General features: G+C 38.9%; 1 protein-coding gene across 1 annotated transcript in view; it reads right to left on the bottom strand.

Annotated features, from left to right (window-relative positions):
- Positions 1–22,606, bottom strand: part of TAB3 (TGF-beta activated kinase 1 (MAP3K7) binding protein 3) — a 47,676-nt gene extending 25,070 nt beyond the window's left edge. The window contains exon 1 of the mRNA XM_062600077.1: positions 22,494–22,606. The gene's annotated coding sequence lies outside the window, so the exon portion shown is untranslated. The remainder of the gene's footprint in view (positions 1–22,493) is intronic.
- Positions 22,607–24,525: the final 1,919 nt, after the last annotated feature.

Genomic DNA, 24,525 nt, shown 5'->3' with positions numbered 1-24,525 from the left:
TTCCCTTCCTGTACTTGAAGGGAGGTGGATAATTACTGTGTTCAACAGTGACTGCAAACACTAGAAACAAAAGTTGTTAAATAGCAGTACTTCCACAAGTAACATACCTTGTGAAAGTAACGACTGAAATTTGAAAAGGATTCAAACAGTTCTTTCACATCAAGAATTCGGTAAGCAAAAAGATGGTCATTAACACCCCATCCCATTCATATCTACTATTTATCTGCACTCAATTACAGCCTAATAAACATTCCTGGCATATGATCTGGCTGCAGATGCAATCTCATCTCTAATCCTTGAGCAGCCTCTGGAACCACTGCTGGCTTAAATTCAAAGATGCCTGCAGTAGGATTATTTAAACTGGACTGTAAATGGTTTAAAATCATCATGCCATATTAATACTAGGAATAAAGAGACTAGTTTTTGTACATTGTTTCCATTTATTTAGCCATTCAAACAAAACGAAAAAGCAATCCATATCATAAACACTAGAACGCTCATACCAATCCTGCTAAACTCTGGACTGCTCCTGCCACAGAGAAAGGCAAATACTTTCGTGGTAATGTGACACTTTCACAAAGATTTGCTAACTCAAAGATCTTAAATCAGAAGTACAAGCTAAACAGTGCCAGGACAGCACTTTTTCATCACAGCTGTCTTTACTTACACAGTCACACTGGTTTTGTCATATATTATGTTTCAACAAGAATTACTTTTCCCTGCACAATACAGCTACCATAATTTTTTGAATTACAGATAGGTCAAAACTTCTCTCCCACCTCACAAATCACAGTGACCATTTGTAATAGAAACTTTTTATTTACAGGCTGCTGCATCCTACAGCTTTTGGAATCTTTGCCTCACAGCCTGGAAGTAGACTAGGAAAGAAATAGAACAGAACTTAAAGATTTTTTTTTAATTTCATAAGACACACTAAATGCAATGAAGCATAAGGAAAGCAGTCCATGTTCAAAGTTGAGCTCAGTTTGCTGCTGTCACTGTTACGAAGGGAATGACTCAACTGTATGGTTTGGCAAACCATCTTGCAGTGAACATTCATTAACTTTTATAAGAATATCAACAGATTCATAAAGCTCCTGGATGACAGGAAGACAATGGAAATTAGTAAAGCGCTAATGTAAAAATAAAACTGCCAAAAACTGTAAAAAAAAAGCTGACAAGCTATCACTGCTGACCAATTGATCTCTTACATTATAATGAAGTTAAAAGCTCACATGCCTATTTTCAGCTCAAATTTCTGTGTCCACTTAACCACAGAACAGATGCCTCATTTGATGGGCTAGAACAGTTCAGAGCATTGAAACAGAATGCAACTCATTTTCATCTATCCTTTATTTGAGATAATGATAAAAAAACTAAAAAAAAAAAAAAAAAAAAAAAATTAATCCTCTCAGTTACTACCAAAAAACACTACTAAGAAGTGCCAATTTCACAATTACTGTGACAGAAGATAAGTATCTTCTGTTTAAAGAATCAAAGGAAACTCCTACTTAAGCAAAACAAGATCGAACCCATGAAACATGCTCAAAGCAGCATGTATCATATGATTAGTCACCTACAATGATAATAAAAATGGGCATCTGTCTATTCTTTCAGTTGTAAATTTCCTGTTGTTAGTCATGCTGGAAAAACCAGTATGGAGAAAGTACCATTATCTCACTCCCATTGATGAAATGAGAACATAAAGCAATGAAGAAATTCCTTCTCTTGTTTTTATCTACTGGCTTAATATGTTAAGCAATAATCAATTTTATCCATGTTTGAAAACTGTTTTGACAGATTCTACAAACAAGGAATACTATAATGCAATGTGGTGTCTTCATCACACAAAACCAATATGCAATTCTGAAGCAAGAGAAACCTGGATGGAGGAAATCCATTTTCAGCACAACAGTGACATTGGCTGAAAATAGGACTAAAGCATAACAATGTTTCTTTTGTGGGCTGAGGGGAAGCATGTTAATAAGATCTGTTGTTAATAACATTCAAAAGTCACTACTTCCTCCTAGGCATGTATTTTTTCGTGCTTTGGCATTTGCTTTGCTTATCTCCCTTTAATTTACAGTCTGTCATCTTTGTGAGCCAACAAGATCTAAACTCAATGGCCTAGCATTATCTGTTTATTGTTGTTGTTTTTCTATCAGAGATAGAAGCCATCAAAAAAAGTCACAGGACAACTATAAATAGTTTAGCATTTACACAGATTAAACACAAACATCAGGGACAGAAACACCAGATTGCCAGTCTTAGATAGAAAAGAGTTAGAAGGACTTCTCCACAAGAGCATACCGTCTTCAGAACAAGTTACACATTAGCCTACAACTGGGTCATGCTTAAATTTCTGTCCTTTAAGGTAAGAGAATTATTTTAAACAAAAGATCTTTTTTATTCCACTGCTTGGAAGCAAAAGAAAAGGAGCAAAAACCATCTGTACCCCGTATACAAGTGAAATCTCCAGAAGCTGTAGTTTACTTTTAATAACTTCATGGTATATTATACCAGGAAATGTTAAAAACTGAACGATAATGAGACCGGTACTCTGGAAAATTGATACTCTTTTTGGTAAGTGACTAAGAAGTCTTTGGCCAGTAATTCCTCTATCTTTTGTGACTAGTAAATACTTCCAACAAGAATTTATTCAACAGGAACTTTCATTCCCCCAAGCAACTATAAAGCAACCAGAGGCAGCTGTATAACAAAGTTACTACAGAAGCAAGTTTTCAGTGCAGCCAGACAGTTCTGGTATGGTGCTACTATACAGCAAGGACCAATTTCCAGAGTTCTTCTGGAGCTTACTAGGTGAAATTAAAAGTCGTAAGCACAAGTGAATTCGTATACAGCAGAGATGATCATGAGATTATCAAAGTTATCATGTTAGAGTACACAGACTAAAATGTTAGTATTCAAAACTATGACGAATGAACTAGCTTTCTTGACAGTATGTATGACCTACAAATACTGACTGAATGTTTGTCAAATACAGGCCATGGTATTGACAAATTTCCTAACTCACAAACACCAAATATTGGCCCTGCTGAAGGCAATTTTAGTGATGCAAGGTATTTTTAGCTTTTGTATTCTTTTGCAATAAGCAGAAATGTGCCAGAAAGGATACATTTCCCCTTCCAAGAATGTACCATACTACATACTAACATATTGTACAGTATGGGAAAAGGTCTATTAATCTCCAAATACATCGATTATGAGCTTTAGCATTACTATTTTCTTTTTAAATACAGTCTCCTATTCATATTTTCAAGTTGAACAACTACTAATAGCCACGGTTTAAACTAGAGAGATGGCTGGAGAAGAACTAGCGACTATGATTTGACATTTCCACAAGTAAATATGCTCAAGTATTTCTATTTTCGATTAAACTTATTCCGTGGTGAAAGTCTGTACACAGGAAGCCAGAGTTTTTCGATTTTGTCATTATCAAGATGGTAATGCAGCGCTTCTGTCATCTGCAGTTTTACCAAACAACAGGTTGGCTCTGCTTATGTTGGGATACTCCTTTCCTCAGCACAAGTGTCAGAGGCTTATTTTTACATTCGTCTCACTCATAGCAAGAGTAGGAAGTGTGAAGCAAGCTGGAATTTTAATTTGCAATGTCAGTGTTCAGAAGTGTATTTGGACACTGATATGCCTTGTTAATATGCCTTACTTAGATCTGACTACAGAAGTTTCTGTAGAAGAACAGACTGTTATATATAAATGGCTTGACTTGTGTAGAAAACTTCGCTAACAAACTGCAAAAATACTGGACTGTCAATACAAAAAGTTGTTCCATAAAGCAAGATTCCTTCTCAGAAGTATAATATTAACATTTCTTGAAGAGTAGATGTCCCAAGTGTGTTGCTACAGAGAGCTATTTGTAGGTCACCAGTTTCACTCCTGATCAGCTTAACAGGAATTAAACACTATTCCAAACTAAGATGTTTGAGAGCTCCTACATAAGACAAGTGATTTTCAACATTGGCTCTTGCACCTACTTCACAAATTTATTGCTGCACTTTGAATTTGCTTGTAAGATGTTCAGAACAGGGTTTGTTTCAATATGTATTTACACAGGGCAAATTACAGCGAATCCTTCAGCAAGGGACTTCTGCAATATGAGACATTGTCATTACTTTGCTGGAGTTCACAGTATTAAATATTCTCTGAAGCCAGAGGTTTCAGTAAGTCTGAAGACAACAGTTGTGATTTAAAAAATATGAAACCATCATTTGGCTTCTGGCTTCCTATATAAAATTGATAAAATTTTAGAGTGAACTACACTTAAAATCCACAGCAACACATTCAAATTGCTATTCACATAACCAGCTACATTCCTCACTTCTGTTTACTGTCTTCCTTTGATTTAGGCCTCTCCTTAATAAAAATGTTTCCTCTAAATAGATAACTGAGTTGCTATCAATAAATGCAAAATGAATTATGGTCCATTTGCTGAGTAAAAGCAATGTAATCGGGTAAGTCCTCTGAGACTATTTATATTTCCTAGAAGGCACACAGCTGCACTTCACACATTCAGGAGTATAATATTTGAATTTTCAGCTAGTTACTCAGCTTACCTGGGCAGCTCAGAAATAAGCTATTTCACAAAGAAGTAAAAGTTTGACAATTGTTATTAGAGTCAGTTTAAGCCAGGAGGACTACAAGACTGAAACTGACTCATTATGGTTAACCATGCTCTGAGTTAGTAACAGGGTCAGTGAATAACAGCAACAGAATCTTTCCAAAATAAAGTTTGCTTACACTACCAAAAAAGCTCCAATTAATTTGAATTAAGTCATTCTTAAAGCAGAAAGAGAAGAAAAAAGTTCTGTATCAACTGTTTAAAAATACTCTGCAACTTGAAGAAGCAACAAAACACTTAAAGAAACATTAAATTCATTACAGTACATTGAATTTCTTTGCTTTTCTATAAAGAAAATATTTTACAGATTAGTATCAGTTCTAATGCAAAATTTCTTTTTTTGCTATTCAAGCACTATTAAACTCAGACACGCACTGTAAAGACAGTTTCTCTGCAAACAGTTTCCCCTTAAACTAATTTTCCCCACACACACTCTTACAGATGTAGAAAGGTTCCCATTCTGTTCAACTTCTCCATCAATGATCTGGGTGAGGGGACAGAGTGCCTCCTTAGCAAGTTGGCTGATGATACCGAGCTGGGAGGAGTGGCTGACACCTAAGAGCTGTGCTGCCATTCAGAGAGACCTGGACAGGCTGCAGAGCTGGGCAGAGAGGAACCTCATGAGGTTCAACATGGGCAAGGGAAGAGTCCTGCACCTAGGGAAAAATAACCCTAGGCACCAGAACAAGCTGAGGGCTGACCTGCTGGAGAGCAGCTCTGCAGAGAAGGACCTGGGAGTGCTGGTGGATGACAAATTGACCATGAGCCACCAATGTGCCCTTGTGGCCAAGAAGGCCAATGGTATCCTGGGGATGCATTAGGAAGAGTGTTGCCAGCAGGTCGAGGGAGGTGATCGTGCCCCTCTACTCAGCCCTGGGGAGGCCTCATCTCGAGTACTGTGTCCAGTTGTGGGCTCCCCTCTACAAGAGGGACATGGAGCTCCTGGAGAGAGTCCAGCGTAGGGCTACAAAGATGATCAGAGGGCTGGAGGGCCTGCCCTATGAGGGACAGCTGTGAGAGCTGGGCCTCTTCAGCCTGGGGAAGAGAAGACTGAGGGGGGATCTTATCAATGTGTACAAGTACCTGAAGGGAGGGTGTCAAGGGGATGAGGACAAACTCTTTTCAGTTGTCCCATGTGACAGGACAAGAGGCAATGGGCAGAAATTGAAGCACAGGAAATTCTGCCTGACCGTGAGGGGGAATTTCTTTCCTGTGAGAGTGACAGAGCACTGGACCAGGCTGCCCAGAGAGGTTGTGGAGTCTCCTTTTCTAGAGATATTCAGGGCCCGCCTGGATGCAACCCTGTCTAACATGCTCTAGGTGACCCTGCTCTGAGCGGGGAGGTTGGACTAGATGAATTCCAGAGGCCCCTTCCAACCTTACTGATTCTATGATAATAAAGTAATAATACTTTAGCAAAAGTATCGCCAAACATCATTTCCTGCTTCTGAAATCTCACTGAAAGATTTTTATGATGTCTAAGGGTAGTATTGTAACAGAAACAAACAAAAGTTATAAATAACCAAACTGGTAGAATTCCTCTGATAAGTGTCTTAATTTTTCATGTCAAACCTTGAAAATATTCTATATTAAATACAGTGACTGTACCAAAGATTTCTATTTTGTTAAAAACTTCGTATATGGAAGAGTACAGAGATAGGACACGGACAACAGCTGCAGCACATCTACTGTCTTAAACATCAACATTTTGCTGCACCAATAAGCAGGTGATCACAAAATATGTTTATACCTGTAAAGAAGTACTCATTTACCTGCAGAAATGAAAGGAGCTACTGATACTAGTTTGAATTTAAATGACCTGTGTAAGTTTATTAGAGGCGACTGGCAACAGTGCCAAAAGTAAAATCTACATTAACGATTTTTCTGTATTCAATAGTTTGAAGAGAACTCTTGTATCTGAGAAGACCAGCTGAAAGACAGAATACAAAGCAGTAAGAGAAGAAAATGGTACTGGAAAGCATTAACACCAATGCAACACTGTTTCTGGCCTGACTACTACTAGCCTCTCCTCACGGTCACCTTAAAACTAGAAGAAAAACCCTGTATTAGAAAAAGATGAAGTTGAGTGAGGGGACAAGAAAATCTCATTTCAGGATCCATGATGCAAAAGACTAATGGAGGATATGACTCTACACAGAGGAAACAGGAGGGAAGTGGAGAAGAGCATATGAAGAGGAATGAAAAATAAGACAGAAATAGTGAGGGAGCAGACATAAAACAAGGAACAGACAGGAACTAGTACAAAGTAATGCAAAAAGATCATGAGAAATGCAGAGAAATACAAATCAAATACTCTCTAATCACCAGAAAACACAAAATTCCTGTTTCTGAAAATTTATTTCTGGTTGCCTGACAGTCTACATTTCTCTGACATGACTAAATGCTGTAAAATACTGTGGAAAAGTTATACAGCATGCCTATCTCTTGCATTATTCCAGGAGAACTTGGTAAGATAGGAAACCACAGCATGGACCTGGCCTATTTTGTGATATATTCTGACAGATATTTACAAGGCAGCTTTCACAACAACAGGTCTTTTCATGTTTGTGCATATGTATGTAGGTATATAAGAACATATATGCTTGTGCATTTATGCATATATATATATATATATATACACACACACACACACGTGTATATTTATATATAATATATAAAATCAATACACACAGAGCACAACGCTGGTATCTTCTATGAATCAGTCACACATGAAGAACTGCTATACTCAATTTCCCAGTGAAAGAGAAAAAGAGATGTTAAAACACTATCTGCTAACCAAAATACAAAATACACATACATGTATATCTCCAGGTGTCATATAATCTCTAGATTGGTGTTTACTTAGGACGAGTACCTTAAAATTTGATTTTTTTTCTGCAGTTCTGTTTCTTTTCAAGGTCACATTTATCTTCTATTATTTTAAGATGAAAATTTTTACCTCCACTTAGTCCAAAGACTTTCAGCAGAGATAACTTAGATACTAGACAAATAGAGATATCCTTCATGTTTTCATTCTGCACCGGCTTCAGCCTTCTGTATACGCAATATTAATACCATACGAAAACAGCCTGGTGGAAGGAAAGCTATGAGCTTCCCTCTTTACATAAGCCAGTACTGTGTTACAACTACTGTGGAGAGAAACCTCGGTAGTATCGGGTAACGTTTAAATAATCAACACTCAGATAAAGCAGTAGCTGCCATCTGTATGTAGAATTGTTTCAGTGGCAAATCTCCACGAGAAAGTGTAGATATTTCAGAGCTACTTGTTCCATAATCTTCAGCCAGAAACAGGACAAGCCAAAAACAGATATGGGAAGACTGGAATATGAATAAAATTGTTCATCCTAAGATGCACTGATACATTCCTGCCAGAATTCTTGTATAGCTTCAAAGGACTTGAATAATATCCAATGGCTTAATTTGATAAAAGCTTTAAAGCATCCTCTTACTCACAGAGAACCTGGCACAAAATCAGGTATTTTAATGCCAGCAAGGACAAGCTGAGTGACTACAGCTAGCAGAGGTAAAAGGACAGAAACTAACACTGAACTTTTCTAACCATATTCATTTTCATATCACACTGCCAAATAACTTCCATTCTTCTGTGTCCTCAACAAACTGATTTTTCTGACAATTTAACGGTCTTTAAATTAGAAGCTTTATGAATCTCAGTCACTTTCAGCTATAAGCTAGTATGCATTTATCCTAAGGACCATGCTTCTTTCTCTCTCTCTCTCTCTCTCTCTCTCTCTCTCTCTCTCTCTCTCTGAGGCTTCAAGTCATGAATTTGATAGTTTAACAAAAACTGCATTTGCAATCCTGACACCCTGGTTGCTCATTGACATTGCCTACAAAGACACTCAGTTGTCAGGCCCAAGTCTTGTCTGTTTATTTTTCTTGGTTTGGTACCCCATCGGGAAATTTCAGGCCCAAATAATGAGACCAAGGCAATTTCTGGCTGGAGAATGTATGACATTTTATGCATAGGTGAGTATTAAAAGACCAATTCTATGATGATGGAGAGTAAATAAGCTAGTATATGTCATCATGAGTTTTAACAGAACACATTAAACAACTCCGTGGCTCCATAAAATGATAGTTACAATAGAAAAGTTGTACAGGAGGATGCTCTGTAGTGCCAAACAGTCCTTCTACAAGTTGGTTCTTCATGACTATCTGCTGGTAGAGAAAGTTACGAGCAAATTTTACTTTTACCAATATGGCTATAGAAAACAAACTGGGACTAGACCTGAACACAAGATAAAATGAATCAAGTGCATTCCTTCACAGGAATGCAGGAGTGCAACTGATAACCAACAGTTTTTAGTAGTTCCTAATGCAGGCTTAAAAACTTAAAAGTCATCTTTCACCTGATACGGTACACTTTTGCTCAAGCACTGCAGCAAAGGAGGAAATATGGTGCTAAATCTAGTTCTTTAACTAATCTCTCAATTTATTTACTGTTTAGAAGTGGCAGTGTGCATACATCTCTACAGGGGTAGAGATAGGAGCAACACGGAGCAAGTTGAGCTCTTTATTTAGATACTAAGAACTTGAAACTGAAATACAGGTCTTTTTGGTCTAACCTCCTGGAGTCTTAGAAGAGCATCTTTCGCTGACAACACAGAGCGGGGAAAACACCAAGATCATGCATCTTTCCATATATCAAATACAGACCTGTGTACAACATAAAAATCTTAAGTCTAAACTACATTTGCACTCACCCCCTTCAATGACTCTGACAGAGTATCTCTGTGCAACCAATAACTGACAATGCCTGCCCCAGACACAAGCACCATGAACTGAGATCTATAGACTTCAGAACCAAAAGTAGTTGAAAGTAATTCCATCTTATCAGTTTCCTATTACAGTAATTAAAAGTTAGTACTGTTTTTTCTTATTTTTTTTTAAGTGAAATATTTGTAAAGTAAAATTTGCCTGCAGAATCTGTTAACAGAGTTGCATTTTAGTATAGTATTTAGTTAACTTCTCTGCCAAGGACAGCAGACACTCCATTCAGGGTACACAAAAGATCTTGGACACTCCATGGCCCACTAATTCTTCACTGTGTAAACAGCTTTACTTAGGAAGTTAACATGAAAATCAGACAAGCATATAAGGAAAGGATATTTGATTTAAAGTCAATTAGAAAGTAATTTCACAAAAATTTGAAAAGAATAGTTGCAAAAGAGATCATACACTCAACTTGCCATAAATACTTTCTCCAGTACAAGATCTCTATTCCTTTATCTGACAATATGTCAGGTTTACATACCTAACCAGGTTGATCAGAATAGAAGAATTTATATACTAGAAAAGTAAATTAACTGAACACAGATAAAATATTCTTCAGATGAGTCGCTGCCTTAACAACCAATAAATTTCCATATACACTTAAGAGTAAGGACATTCTTTATGTGGTCCTACATGCTCAAATCAACTGAACTGACTCCAGGAAAAAAAGTAACTGTGTGTAAAGAAAAGCAAGCATACATTTACACTGCAAGTTCAAACACTGAAATGTAGTATCTATTTAGGTCAAAATAATTACTATGTACACCAAACTTATCAATAATTAAACATCATCATGAAAGAATCAAAATCAAGCATATTTAAATTGTATGAAGTATGAGAAGTTTTAATAGGTTATTACAATAAGTGATTTTTTTTAGTTTGAAATGATTACCTTTTACTTTCAATTAAGAGCTGAACTGCAATTACATTTGAACAATCAATTTTATTTAGCTATTTTACATTTTAAGTTAGTTTTTAAATTACTAGTGTTAACAAGTCTCTTTAGAGAAACTTATAACAGAATAGATATAACATGGGCCAATTTGGAAGTCAATAGAAAAATGCAACCTACTAACAAATTCTATAGTATTAGAACTTCACATTAACAAGTGCTATCTAAGGACATTTCCAGAACAAGAAGGAGAAAAAAAGTAATTTCTTTAACATCAGAAGTGCAGAATAATGAACAGCAGGAATAATAAAAAAGAAACATTACACCCAAATATCAAGCTTGTAACAAATGTTCTTTAACAGTGAGCATAAGATTGCCCCTACTTATATGAGGGCTGCAGTCTACTTCCCTCTCCTCTGCAAAGAGAGGTAAATAGGAAGTGATAAGGGAAAAAAAATATCAAACATCCAAATGCTTATACTTTTCTCTCCAGTATAGAGTGTCATATCCGAAAATGCCAAGCAAATAAAAAAAATCCAGAAAAAGAAAGACTCGTTTGCTACTGTTGTTGAACTCAGAAAACATTAAGAATTAAAACAAGAAGTGAGCAAGAGGCACAAAACAACCTTTAACTTCAGGAAATAAATTTCTGGAAGGGCGGGGGGAGGGAGGGGCAGAGAGAGGAGGAGAGAAAGCTTTGTCCAGGTAAATACTCATCAGCATAAAATGCTTAGCTGTAGCACCATCAGCTGTGTTGGTTGTTTCTCCAAGAGACAGTTACAACATATGAGGTCTGGTCTGGTCTGACTGAATCACAATCACTTTAAACCAGCAAAAATACACAATACTACTGGAAAGACAATTTTTCTACTTTTTCTTGTCTGCTTGCTCCTCCCGAGGCACTACCACAATTGTTTAGGGACCAAATGGTGACATGAACCTTATTAAAGCTTATCTTTTATTTACAAACCCCAAATACTAGCTTAACTTTGAATAGTTTCCTGTTTAACTTCAAAACCACAAGAAACCTTGTGCCTGGATCAGATACAAAACAAAAGGACAGACACAGGCAGTAATGGAAGAGTGAGTCATGCTAGATCAAAATGATCATGGTAACACCTCACTAGGAGGATCTCACAAGCAGACACAAGCAGACTCTCCTTTTAAGTAGGTAGAAAAGACTATTCCACTATTAGTCATACATTTAAGACTCCATTTAGCAGCTTTCCTTCTGTCTAGGATACACAGGTACCTCATAGTTGAAGTAGGCTTTGGAGAGACCTATATATTTGATAGATTATACTTTACTTAGTGTTTTAGAATTTGAAAAAAAAAATAATGCTTTCAAAGTCTTATTTTCAAATTTAAGTGATATAGTAATCATTATCCCTGTGACATCCAAAGGACCTGCACTCAAGCAAGTTGGGAACCTGAGCAGCAGGGAGAGGTACACTGTTTCCAACTTCCCTGAAAGCCTTCCTTTCTGAGTCTATAGTTTCTTTTTTCTTATTTGGAAGATTCAGAAAAAGCAACAGCTCTTAGCCTTAACCATACACACACACAAAAAAAAAAAAAATTGTGAGTCTAGATTGGTTGTGAAGGAATGTTAGAGGACAGCAAACAAGAATCATGAAACAGACAGAAAAATTGAAATAACAGGCAAACTATGTAAAAGACCTACCTTATACTGAAAAAACATCAGCGTTTTAATGAAGTAAATACAAACAAGCATTAGCTTTTTCATAGCTACTAACTCAATGAACTGTTAAAGGAACCCTAGTTCCTTTAAAATCTGTTTCCACAATTACTCTACTTGTTTTTAAGACCATATTGCTGAAATTACGATCAAAACATTTCCTGAATATTGCAAAAGCAACAAATATTTTGTAGAGTACCTTTCTACTAGATAGTTTAATATTACTCACTTATGAACAAATAATCCAAAACATCATGTTCTTCTGTTTGTTTTCAACTTCTATAATTTGACAAAAATTAAGACAAGACCTTTTATGACACACAGCTCAAACACATATGTAACACAGCTACATAATTGACCAATTCTACTATACTCAGAAAGAACTTGCCACACAAGTTTAAACATGGGCCGTACACCTGCTAAAAAAAAAAAAAAAAAAAAAAAAAAAAAAAAAACAGAAAAAAATAACCCTTCAGTAAAAAAGACTCAGGAAAGCAAACAAAAAGGGTCTTACAAATCTAAAGGCACTCCCTGTAAGCATACAGATTTTTCATTTTCTGAAAAACTAAATAGCCTGTACTACAAATAGCTTCATTTAAAATGAGCGCAGCTTATGTAAGCATGTAGCAGTCGTCAAAAATATTTTCACTGATGGCAATACAATCAACAGTGGCAAAAAAAAAAAAAAAAAAAAAAAAAAGTAAGCATGCTCAGTTCAGAAGGCAGCATTTAGAAGCTAGCTGCAAATACTGGGTTTACTACAAACCGCTACTGAAAAAGCTTAAACTAAAATATTCAGGAAAAGGGCAAACAGATAAAAGAACTACAATACATCAATGATTACACTTAAGCACGCTTATTCAGAGTAGCCAAAAAAAACTGCCACTGTCATGCGAGCATAATATTTACTTTAAAACTTGTCTTTACTATTTATAATCTCTGTGATGAGAGGAGGGCAGTAGAGGTTGTCTACCTTGACTTCAGTCAGGCTTTTGACACTGTCTCGCATAACATTCTCATAGACAAGCTGGTGAAGTACGGGCTTAATGAGCGAACAGTGAGGTGAACTGAAAACTGGTTGAACTGCTAGGCTGAGAGGGTTGTAATCAGCAGCACTAAATCCAAATGGAGGCCAGTCACTAGAAGTTGGTCTGGGGTCAATAATGTTTAATAATTTCATTAAGAAACTGGATGATAGGATCAAGTACATCCTCAGCAAGTTTGCTGATGATACAAAACTAGAAGGAGTAGCTGATATACCAAAAGGCTGTGCTTCCACTCAGAGGGATCTTCACTGGAGACTTGCATGGAGAGAAACCTCATGAAGTTCATTCAACAAAGGCAAGAGCAGGGTCCTGCACTTAGGTAGGAATAACTCCATGCACCAGTACCGTCAGTAGGCTAACCCACTGGAAAGAAACTTTGCAGAGAACGGCCAGGGTGACCTGGTGGACAAGTTGAATGTGAGTCAGCAATGTGCCCTTGCATCAAAGGTCAATGGCATCCTGGGCTGTATTAGATAGAGCATTGTCACCAGGTCAAGCGAGGTGATTTTTCCTCTCTCCTCAGCCCTGGTGAGGCCACATCCAGGGTTCCAGTTTAGTTCTGGGCTCCTCAATACAAGGAAGACATGGATATACTGCAGCAAGTCCAGCAAAGGGCCACAAAGACAATTAAAGGACTGGAGCACCTCTTTTATGAAGACAAGCTGAGAGCGCTGAAATAGTGCAGCCAGGAGAAGAGAAGGCTTGGTGGGGGGGAGGGGATTTTATTAACATTTATAAATATCTGATGGAAGGGTGACAAAAGGATGGGGCCAAACTCTTCTAGCAGAGTCCAGTGGCAGGACAGCAGGAACAAACTGAAACATGAAATATGACTTCCCACAAGAAAACACTTCTTCATCGTGGGGGTGTTAAGCACTGGACCAAGCTGCCCAAAGAAGCTGTGAAATCTCCATCCTTAGAGATACTCAAAACACATGGTCCTAGGTAACCTGTTCTAGGCAACCATGCTTAAGCAGAGGCTTGGACTAGAAGATCTCCAAAGGTGCCTTCCAATCTCAACCTCTGTGATTTGTAAAATGTTCAGTACTTTTTTTCTCCTCTCCTGAATCAAAGACTAAATACTTTTTTTTTTTTCTTCTAGAGTTCTAAGGACTTTAAAAGGCCTTAACTTGAGAACCTTTCAAGAAGAATTTGGAGAAAAACAAGACATTAAGGCCATTCTTTAGAGTGGTTTACAGAAAGAATAGGATGGACTAAACAAATCCTTCGTGTATGTTTTTAATTGCAACCTGTGGAAAAACATGGAAAGAGAAAAGGGCTGACTTTTTTTCTGGAATTGTATTCATGCACGATTAGAGCTGCAATTTCTTTTGATTTTTTTCCTGTCAGTTCTTTCACAACCCTTCCATTCAGTCTCTATGGATTCCAAGATTATGAACAGCAGTCCCCACAATGACCTCTTCAGTGAGTTCACCAAGGGCAATTTTAAAAAACGTGAGTTTTGTTTGGCTTTTTTTTTTTTATTATTATAACAGAATAAGCTGAATATTCTCTTTGAGAAGATATGAATTACTTAAAGTGAGAAAAGTAGGAGCTCTTTCGAAAAAACAAAATCTTCCATCAAACAGAAGTTACCTGGCCAATAATGGTAGGTTTTTCCTTCTGCTAACAGACAAACAAGAGTGAAAACTGCACCAGGAGTTCCAAAAAGAAAAGGCCCCAGAATTTAATTGTATAGATAGGAACCAAACAATGCAACTTCTCGCCTCCTTGCCCTGATCACACCTTGGGTAACATATGCTCTCAGGAGGCCTGTCACTCAGTTTTGTTACAACTTGTACAGAAAGTGGTATCAGTTAGGGAAAAGCAGCTTTCAAGCAACTGAGTGTTCCTCCAGAAATAGCAGTACTGTTTGTCACAGTACTAGCAACATCTGTGTTGTTGATACTAGTGCCTTACCAAGTAACAGAAAAGATCAGTGGAGATTTCTCAGTGTCAGCATTAGTACAGAGAGATGTCATCCAGTTAACGGTAATAAAAGCACCAAGGCTTGCTCCAGAGTTGCTGAAAGTAAGTTTCTTTCTTGCCTTTGCTTAACTTAAAGTTGCCCTTCAAAGAGGCTGCTAATTTATCCCCACTCACAGACCCTTTCCTCCTAAATGAAAAAATGGTTTCAACACTTACTGGTACTTGGTTGATTTCTTTGCTCCCCTCCCCTTTTCATGTATATATATATGTGTGTGTGTGTGTGTGTGTGTGTGTGTACACCCCTTTTAGAGAGAGACAGACAGACAGAAGTAAAAGGTCAGTTCTAAAGGCAGATCAAGAAAGCTGATCTTACTCAGGTCTCCTTTAGGCCTAAGGCTACCTTCAGCCTCATTTATCTCAATTCCCAAACTTGGAAGAGGATTGGCAGGCAGAACATTTACTTGACTTGGAACCTTCTTTAAATCAAAAGAATTATTTACTATACCTAGTAAAGGCTCCAAAAACATTCATAAAGAAGTAGATTTAACTTACGAGGATCTATATTCTGTCATTTTGAAAACTCCGTTCTACTGCAACAGGTATGGTAGAGACAGTTATCTTGTCTCTCCTCTTTCTTTTAAAGATGTTCCAATAAACTAAAAAAAATAGGTTTGTCACAAAAAAATGTTAATAAACACAAAAGACAACTAGACATGACAGGGACTTCATCTCACTGTCCCTGGCTGCTAGTAGAACTGCCCCTAATGTCTTTGATATGGAAGCAAGAGAAAGTGCAAAGTGCATATGTCATCCTGAACAGCTACTCAAAAGCCCACAAGCTAACAAAACACGAAGCATTTGCAGACCTATAGTGAGATTCATTTTGAAGCACCTGTGTAGAACATTATAAAAGTGCATTTGTAATACTTTGTTTATTGTTCCTGTTCACGTGCATCAATGTTGTTCTAAAAGCAGGAGACAAAGCAGAGATTCAGTGTAAAATTAGTGTTATCCCAGGCTGTTCATTTGAAGCTTTTTAATGAGTTGCAAGACTCATGCTAATCTGCAAAAGCACAGACAAAAATGTCTTGTTTTAAAATCTAAATTTCATATAAATGCTCTGAGCTCAGCTACCAACATTTACTTCGTAATTCTACAATTATTAAAACCGTATCAGTACACTGCTGGTTCAGCTAGAAACTGAAAAATTCATCCATATGGGGAAAGGACATACCACTGTAGAATCAGCCAGAAAACAACAGAAAGTTTTAACGCTCTCAAGTCAGCAGCTGGAAGAAAAGTGATATTTCATCAGAAAAGCTTCCTAGTAGAAAATTAACCTATTAACATTTTTGAACAAATATGAAGCAATATAGTGAAACTGTACAAAATCAACACTTTGCCTTATTTGGACATATCATGTTTGGTCTGGCCTTAACAGCATTAAAGTGAGAATTACTCTACCATCAAGATACAACCTTAAGTGTTCCAGCAAAGAAAGGTAGGTACATTTCAACAGCAAAGTTCCACAAAAGATCTAGTGCCCGGCATATTATGTTCTTGAAGATTAGCTTGCAGAAATAGTATGAAAGACAAATTTTAAATCCTTTTCAAACCTTGCACAGAATCCAGGTAAGCAAAGAACAACCCCCTTCACTTCTGAACTGTTTTTGATGCGCTGCCCAATGCTGAAAACCAAGGAGGAAAACAAATCCCTCACTTTTTCCAAATACTGTAAGAAAACATCCAAAACTTGAGTTAAGTCAAAGTATACAAGCTTCCCACAGAACAGTAAGATTTATACTTGAGGAATTACGCACAATGCAACAAATGCTATGACATACATAGAATAAAACAAATCTTCTGCCAGTTATCTGCAAGTACTTTCAGAAAGTTAAGATGTTGTAAACTACTACAAATTTTTCAAACAGATGAAAATTCAGGAAAAATACATTATAACATAAACAAGGGAAAATAAAAGGGTAAAGTTGCAATTAGATTAAAATAATAGCACTGCTAGGATCTTGTTATCAAATCTGAACAGTCAACACTGAAAACATTTTAGAAAAGTATCCATATTTTTTCCTGCTACAACATCCAAAATAAATGCTGGTAGTACTTCTTTTTTTTCTCCAAAAGTTACCATAGATTGGCTACAATTTCACAGAAACTGTGCTAGTTTTCAAATTAATACACATATACAATTTAATCTGTAAGCAAGTTTTTCATTAAAGGATATCGAGCATGGAACATGACTGATTAAATGCAACCTGCTTAAAAGTGTTTTTAAAAAAACTGCTCTTAATTATCCACCAGTAAGCTCACATGCACTTAATAGATATTCTTAAGCTATGTTAGTTAGCTTATTAAAAGCAATAAAATAGCTTTTAACTCTAGCTTGTAGCTTCACCATTTGCTTACAAACATACCCTGCCTTACACAACCTCTGAAAAAAAAGGAAAAGTAGTTTTTCCTACTACAGAGTTACGTTAAAACAAAATTAAGACAAAACTTGGTAATACGTTGAAGATGATTTTAAAATAGCACTATTTTAAATTCAGTTCCTGAAAAAGGTAAAGCCCACCTCCAATCCAAGAAGCAATGCTGATTAAGCACACAAAGCTGTATATAATCTTAAAGGAGATTATACTATATATACAGTATAAAAGTGAAAAATTATATGTTGTCTATTATGTAACAGGACTTGAAGGAGGGGAAAACATTCAAAGTAATAAGCCACCATATATATGAATATTGAAAAGTTAGTTCAATCCAACATGAAACAGACACATACACCATGATCTATCTAATGTATTTTCAAAAAGAGAAAGACAGCAATTAAAAAAAACAAGTATTAACTCATCTTGAACTACATTTATTAGCAGCATTCTAACTTTGAAATATATCTGGAAAAATTCAGTATGTAATATAATGGTGAGACAGTTTCTCATACTAATACAAAGGCTTCAGCAATGCTTTTCTGGTATTCAAGAGACTGATATGCATGTCTACTAATACTACAGTGCCATCTTTTAAGTACTGGTTGACATAGCATAGAAGCTGCTGACAAACTATCTATCTCATACAGAATAAGAAATCAGAAGGGACAATCACTACCATGGATCATAGAATCAGTAAGGTTGGAAGGGGCCTCTGGAATTCATCTAGTTCAAACTCCCCGCTCAGAGCAGGGTCACCTAGAGCATGTTAGACAGGGTTGCATCCAGGCGGGCCCTGAATATCTCTAGAAAAGGAGACTCCACAACCTCTCTGGGCAGCCTGGTCCAGTGCTCTGTCACTCTCACAGGAAAGAAGTTCCCCCTCACAGTCAGGCAGAATTTCCTGTGCTTCAATTTCTGCCCATTGCCTCTTGTCCTGTCACATGGGACAACTGAAAAGAGTTTGTCCTCATCCCCTTGACACCCTCCCTTCAGGTACTTGTACACATTGATAAGATCCCCCCTCAGTCTTCTCTTCCCCAGGCTGAAGAGGCCCAGCTCTCACAGCTGTCCCTCATAGGGCAGGCCCTCCAGCCCTCTGATCATCTTTGTAGCCCTACGCTGGACTCTCTCCAGGAGCTCCATGTCCCTCTTGTAGAGGGGAGCCCACAACTGGACACAGTACTCGAGATGAGGCCTCCCCAGGGCTGAGTAGAGGGGCACGATCACCTCCCTCGACCTGCTGGCAACACTCTTCCTAATGCATCCCCAGGATACCATTGGCCTTCTTGGCCACAAGGGCACATTGGTGGCTCATGGTCAATTTGTCATCCACCAGCACTCCCAGGTCCTTCTCTGCAGAGCTGCTCTCCAGCAGGTCAGCCCTCAGCTTGTTCTGGTGCCTAGGGTTATTTCTCCCTAGGTGTAGGACCCTGCACTTGCCCAGCTCTGCAGCCTGTCCAGGTCTCTCTGAATGGCAGCACAGCCCTCAGGTGTGTCAGCCACTCCTCCCAGCTTGGTATCATCAGCCAACTTGCTGAGGAGGCACTCAGTCCCCTCATCTAAGAACAGTATCTGGTCTGACTTTTGTCTTAAGCTGGAGAGACACATTTGCATAACATTACCAGCATAATTTGGAAGCCTTTCAAAGGAAAACTTTGATACATTAAGGTTTGGCAGAGTACAAGAACCTGTTCTGGAAATGTTTTGAACCAACACCTTCAACATTTGCATAAATTAGTCTAAACTTTAAAAGAACTTCTAAATTCTCATCCTTCCATCTAGAAAGAATGCTTCAAATACAGGAACTGGGACTACAACATCACCGTACACTCAATCGTAACAACACGATCCTTAGTCTCTCACACGAATAACATGGCTAATGTCACTCTTTAAACAAAGTTTGGTCTATTACATCCATAGAGAAATAAGCCTATAGAAAAAATGTACATTATATAGACTGCTGCAGAACAACAAAGAAAAAAAAAGAAAAGTGCCTGGAAAGTTTGGCAGTGACTCCCTCATATCAGTTTACTGTGCTAACCAATACTACCAATTTTCAGTTTAACTTTATTTTTTGTTTGTGTAAAGACAGTAATGAGGAGGAGAAAAAACATTAGAAAACCACAAGGCATGGAGGATCTGTCTACTTTATGAGTTTATGCATTCAAAAGCTGTCCAAAAGGTGCTTATCAAAAGTCTGAGGCTTTATATAAGCTCTCCATTAGTTTCACTTTCCGTTTGTCGCCTGCTTTTTAAATGGCTCATACCAAAAAAAAAAAAAAAAAAAAGAGTCTTGTATAACAAATACCTTTATTGTATTTGTATGCACACACACATACACATAAACAGCAGACATCACACTTACTTCAACTCACTAGAATGATTAAGAACATACATGTGATACTTGAGAAAAATGTGTCCTACTGTTGAGTTAGATGACTAAGCATACAGGATAGATTTCGCTTTATTCAAAATTTACTAGATATGATCAATTCTGGATCACCACTAAAATATTTTTGATGTCAAGGAATAGAATCAAAGACTTCTGCTTTTATTGTTACTCAGCACTTTTGTTAAAATATTTCATGTATAAATAAAGATTTAAACTGTTATTCCACTTGATGCTATAGCTCTTCTCTGAAAACTAACTCAATAAAATAGCTTCACAAGTTTTAAGGTTATTATGCACTACAGTACATAAATTTATAAACTTGACCCCCAAATCTGGTATTTAAAACCCACATATATTACAACATTCTTGGTGTAATTGACCAAGAATACTTCTGCAGGTCACGCTTTAGGGCTACTCACTAAATTTCAAAGTACCTACAAAATGAATTAAATGGATTAAAACTAGCAGAAAGTGTCTACAGGCCAATGCGACCAAAAACTTCATTTCATTCAAGCACTACATGTTTTTTGAAAGGACATAGGAATAGGCAAGCTATCACTGGATAACATTAAGAATCATAGAATCATACTGTATTCTCTTGCACAAATTCAAATAAATCATTTACAACTAGAAACTGTTACTCCTCTGCAACTCAATGGATAGAGGAAAGATACCACCAAAGTAGGGGGCAGGGCGAGGGGGGAATGAAGGGGAGAGGGATATGTTTTAGCACACCTATTCAACTTATCTTGTCTTCCTGAAGATGATGATTCATGGAAGCAAAAAGGACCCTCAATGGAATCCAGAAAACAACATGAAAGAATGGATGCAGACCTCGCAGTACACTCTTTTAGTTAGCAGCAAGCACTTGCAGCGAAGTTTATGACCCAAACTAGATAAAAATAATCAAAGCTAAGCTTCATAACATGCATCCATCACTCTTATCCATCTCATTATACCTAAAACAAAGATTTAAAGGCAGAAAGAAATCCTGATTTTACTGTTTTTTTACCAATGAATATAAAAACTATGTTAATTTTATGGACAAACTCAGACAGTCGATATATACATTAATACAGCCTGATGTACCATTCTTCAGATTGCTGCTGTCAGCTGACACTATTCACAGGACAGAACAAAAATTAAACCTTTAAAAATAAAGTATTTCACAACATTTGTAAGAGTCCTGTTCCTCTCTCACTAGTAAGAGGAAATGAATTCAACATTTCTTCTTTTTACATGAAATATGTTAACTGAAAATATACTGGAAGGGGGGAGGGAAGTAGTGCTATTCTCACAGATCTGAACAATAAAATTAAAGCTATCAGGACAGATATTGACCTCTGATCATATAGGCTTTTCCTGTAGTTCTTCTGCACTAAGCCCTCTCAAAAGAAAACAGATCAAGTAGACCTGTTACAGAATGCAAGCCTGTAAACTTCCTACTCAATTTTGTAGCCATGAACATCAGCACTAAAAATAATAGACCTAATCAATAAATCAGCAGGAAAGGTTAGCCTCTTTGCTCTCAATATATTTTTTAAATGGAAGAAGAAATGAAAAGAAAAAGCTACCGTAGAACATCAAGCTGACAAATCTTAAAATCTTATAAAAGCATTACAAATAGTTACCTTTTAGCTTATTTTTAAAGTGGAAATGAATACAGTATATACTGATAGCTTATTAATAGCACCTTGAAATCAGTTAACACTGAAACCTTCAAAGGCAGTTTTATGCATATGCATACCTATCTGAACATAGTTGTCTTGCTTCACTTTTTGCACTACATTCCTGTATGGCAAACCTGGGCCATACCTTTTTTTGATGATAGGGATTCTCTAAAGTATAGTTACTCTCAAGCCACTTAAGCAACTGCCTTTCCTCTCTTTGTTTTCTCCTTGCTAAAGCAAAGAACAGCCAATATTAGATTACAAATCATGTCTGAATGAAGGAAAATAACGCACCAACCACAGAGTCAAACACTAACACTGAAGCAGCATCAAGCCATGAACAGTTAAAGTAGCATTTCTCTACCATAACAACATATTTATTTAAAAATAAAGCAAAAGAAATAATTCAAAGATATATGTATTTGTCCTTTGAATAGTCAATATAAACAACCAGTAGGATCTTAAATCTGACCTCAAGACAAGACCCTGGACGGAGCATAACTAAGGCCTTGCTACCTTTGGGGCCCTTCTATGCCGAGAGCCAAACCACAACAGCATCAGCATCATACTGCAGTCAACGTGTCAAAGAGGCAGTGTCAACTCTTTCACCTGCAATTTTCACACTCGAAACAACGACAACGGTACATGTGGGGCCTAGCACGCATCACAGCCCCCTGCCAAGCGGGCACCAGCGCGGGCCCCCCCAGGCAGTCAGTCACCCAGCCACCCTCTCAGCAAGGCCCCCCAAAAGCGAAGCCCGAAGTTTCCCCCGCTCGCTGTATGCCAGCGCGGCAGCAGAGCACCAGCCGCGACCCACACGGGCACCCCCCATCACCACACCCCCGCCGCCGCCGCCGCGGCGCCCCCACGCAGAGCTCCCCGGCCCCCAGCGCCGCTAACCCTCCCCCCCACACCTCCCCCTCGCCCCACACTCCCCCCCCCCCCGCCCCCTCACCGTGCTGCGCTGGGGGCTCGGCGGCGGCTGCATGCCCGCCCGCCCGCCCGGCTCAGCCCCGGGCCTCCGGGGGGCGGGGGGCGACCGTTGGGCGGGGGGCGGCACGCGAGGCGCCCGGGCGGGGCCCCCCGCTCCTCCTGGGCGCGAGCCGGCGGGGGAGGGGGGGGAGCGGCGGCCCCCCCAGGTGCGGGCGGGCGGGCGCGCGGACCGGGGGGAGGGGGGAAGGGAGGGGGCGTCTCCGAGCGACGCCGGGTCTCCGGGAGGGGAGGGGAGAAGGGAGGGGGGAGGGGGCCCTCGAGCGCGGCGCGCGGCCGTAAAGCGCTTCCGGGATGCGGGCGGCGCCGCACGCTCAGCGTCGGCGGCTGAGGCCGCCAGCCGTGCGGCGGCGGGGGAGGGGCCCGGCCTACGCCGTCCAGGCACCAACATGGCGCCGCCCGCGCTGGCTGCTCCCAGCTATCGCGAGACTTGGCGGCGGGGGGAGTGGGGATGGGGGTTGAACGTGCGCCGTAAATAAAGGGCCGCAGGGAGTTGGGGGAGGAGGCGGGAGTAAGTTGCAGTTTTGGCTTGCGCGTGGTGCTGTTGGCCGTTACAGCCGGCCGTTATTGCAGCCCCTCTGCCGCTGGGAGAGAGGTGTTTGGCTGTGGCACCTGCTTATATCCTCCTTCCTTGCCTTTACTCATTTATTTTTTTTAAAAAATCTTCGTTTAAAAGGAGTGTTTAAACCAGGTTTTTCTGTTCTTTCAGGCCTGCCTGGCGTGACTTCCAAGTGGGCTTAGTGACCACGCTGTGACCTTTATATTACATGTAAACAAGTGCAGCAAAAGAAAGGAGAGATGTTCTTGGCAGCTTTTGAATTGCCCAATAACTAAGCTCACTCCCTCCACGAGCTTTGTCTGGGCAGACAGGCACACTGTGGCAGTCTGAAGTGTTTGTAGCCTCGCTAGGGAAGAGGGTATTAGCTTGCCAAATACGCTTCCAAGGGGTTTCGGACACAGAGGCGGCAACGTAGTGGAAGCTCAGCTCCTTGTTTAAGGGGACATCCTTGTCACGATGGGTGTTCTTGTTAATTTTAACAGACTTCTCCTGAGCATGGTTAAGCTCACCGTGGGGTATTGCTCCTTGTGATTATCAAAATTTTGGCATTGTTTTCCAAATATTGAAAGTAATAATAAAGTGTATGAACCTGAAGTCTATAGTACAGCTCTTATTCATGTAGTAGAGGATAAATACCTGCATGAAAATGCCTGCATTTTATGTTCTATCTTAAACTCTCATCATCTTATGCCATTCTGAATAATGTTGTACAGACTTCAGGCAATAGTGACTTAAATAGAAGGAACCAGCCTGGACTTTTCATTAACACCAGTGAAAGTCGAACTCTTCCTGCTGAGGCAGAGCATTGCAAATAGTTTAGTGATATACATCTGATTTTTCATCTACATGCTGGGCCTTCATTTAGTTTTAAGTTCCTCTGTTTGTGTGCCTGTGTATATTGTTCTAAAGTGTCTCCTTCAGAGCAATAAAGGTGCTGTTTGGTGGTTCTTTTTTTTTCTTCAAATATTATTGTATGTTTAATAGCACCTGTCTTACATGGATTATTTTTCATCTCACCTATGAAAGCCACAAAAACACTAAAGCTGCAGTTTTGCATCGAACTCAATCAGAGCAAATGTAGAATTCCTGTAACCACCTTCTGTCACTCTCTGGCAAAGATCTGGGAAGTGCAAGGGGAAGGAGTGAGAGGGGATGTCTACCTTACGTTGCCTGTACTGATTCTTCATGTCATCTTCCTTACGCTGAGACATTGGTTCCTGTGTCAGAGATTGCTCAAAGTTAGTTAAGGAATTATTGGATTCTAGTCCCTATGTCTGAAACAAACCAAGCCTGACTAATGTTTCTGGAGAAGATGTAAACCCAGTAAACATCACTAGTGCAACAGTGCTGTTATCCAGCAAAGACCAGTTCTTATCCTATGTTTAGAATTAGTATCAAGATCCTAAAGTGCACATTCTTCAGGAAAATACATAGTTTG

This window comes from Rhea pennata, chromosome 1, assembly GCF_028389875.1.
Source record: "Rhea pennata isolate bPtePen1 chromosome 1, bPtePen1.pri, whole genome shotgun sequence".
Lineage (NCBI taxonomy): Eukaryota > Metazoa > Chordata > Aves > Rheiformes > Rheidae > Rhea > Rhea pennata.
The sequence above is the reverse complement of the archived record's forward strand: the minus strand, read 5'-3'. Positions and strand labels throughout refer to the sequence as shown.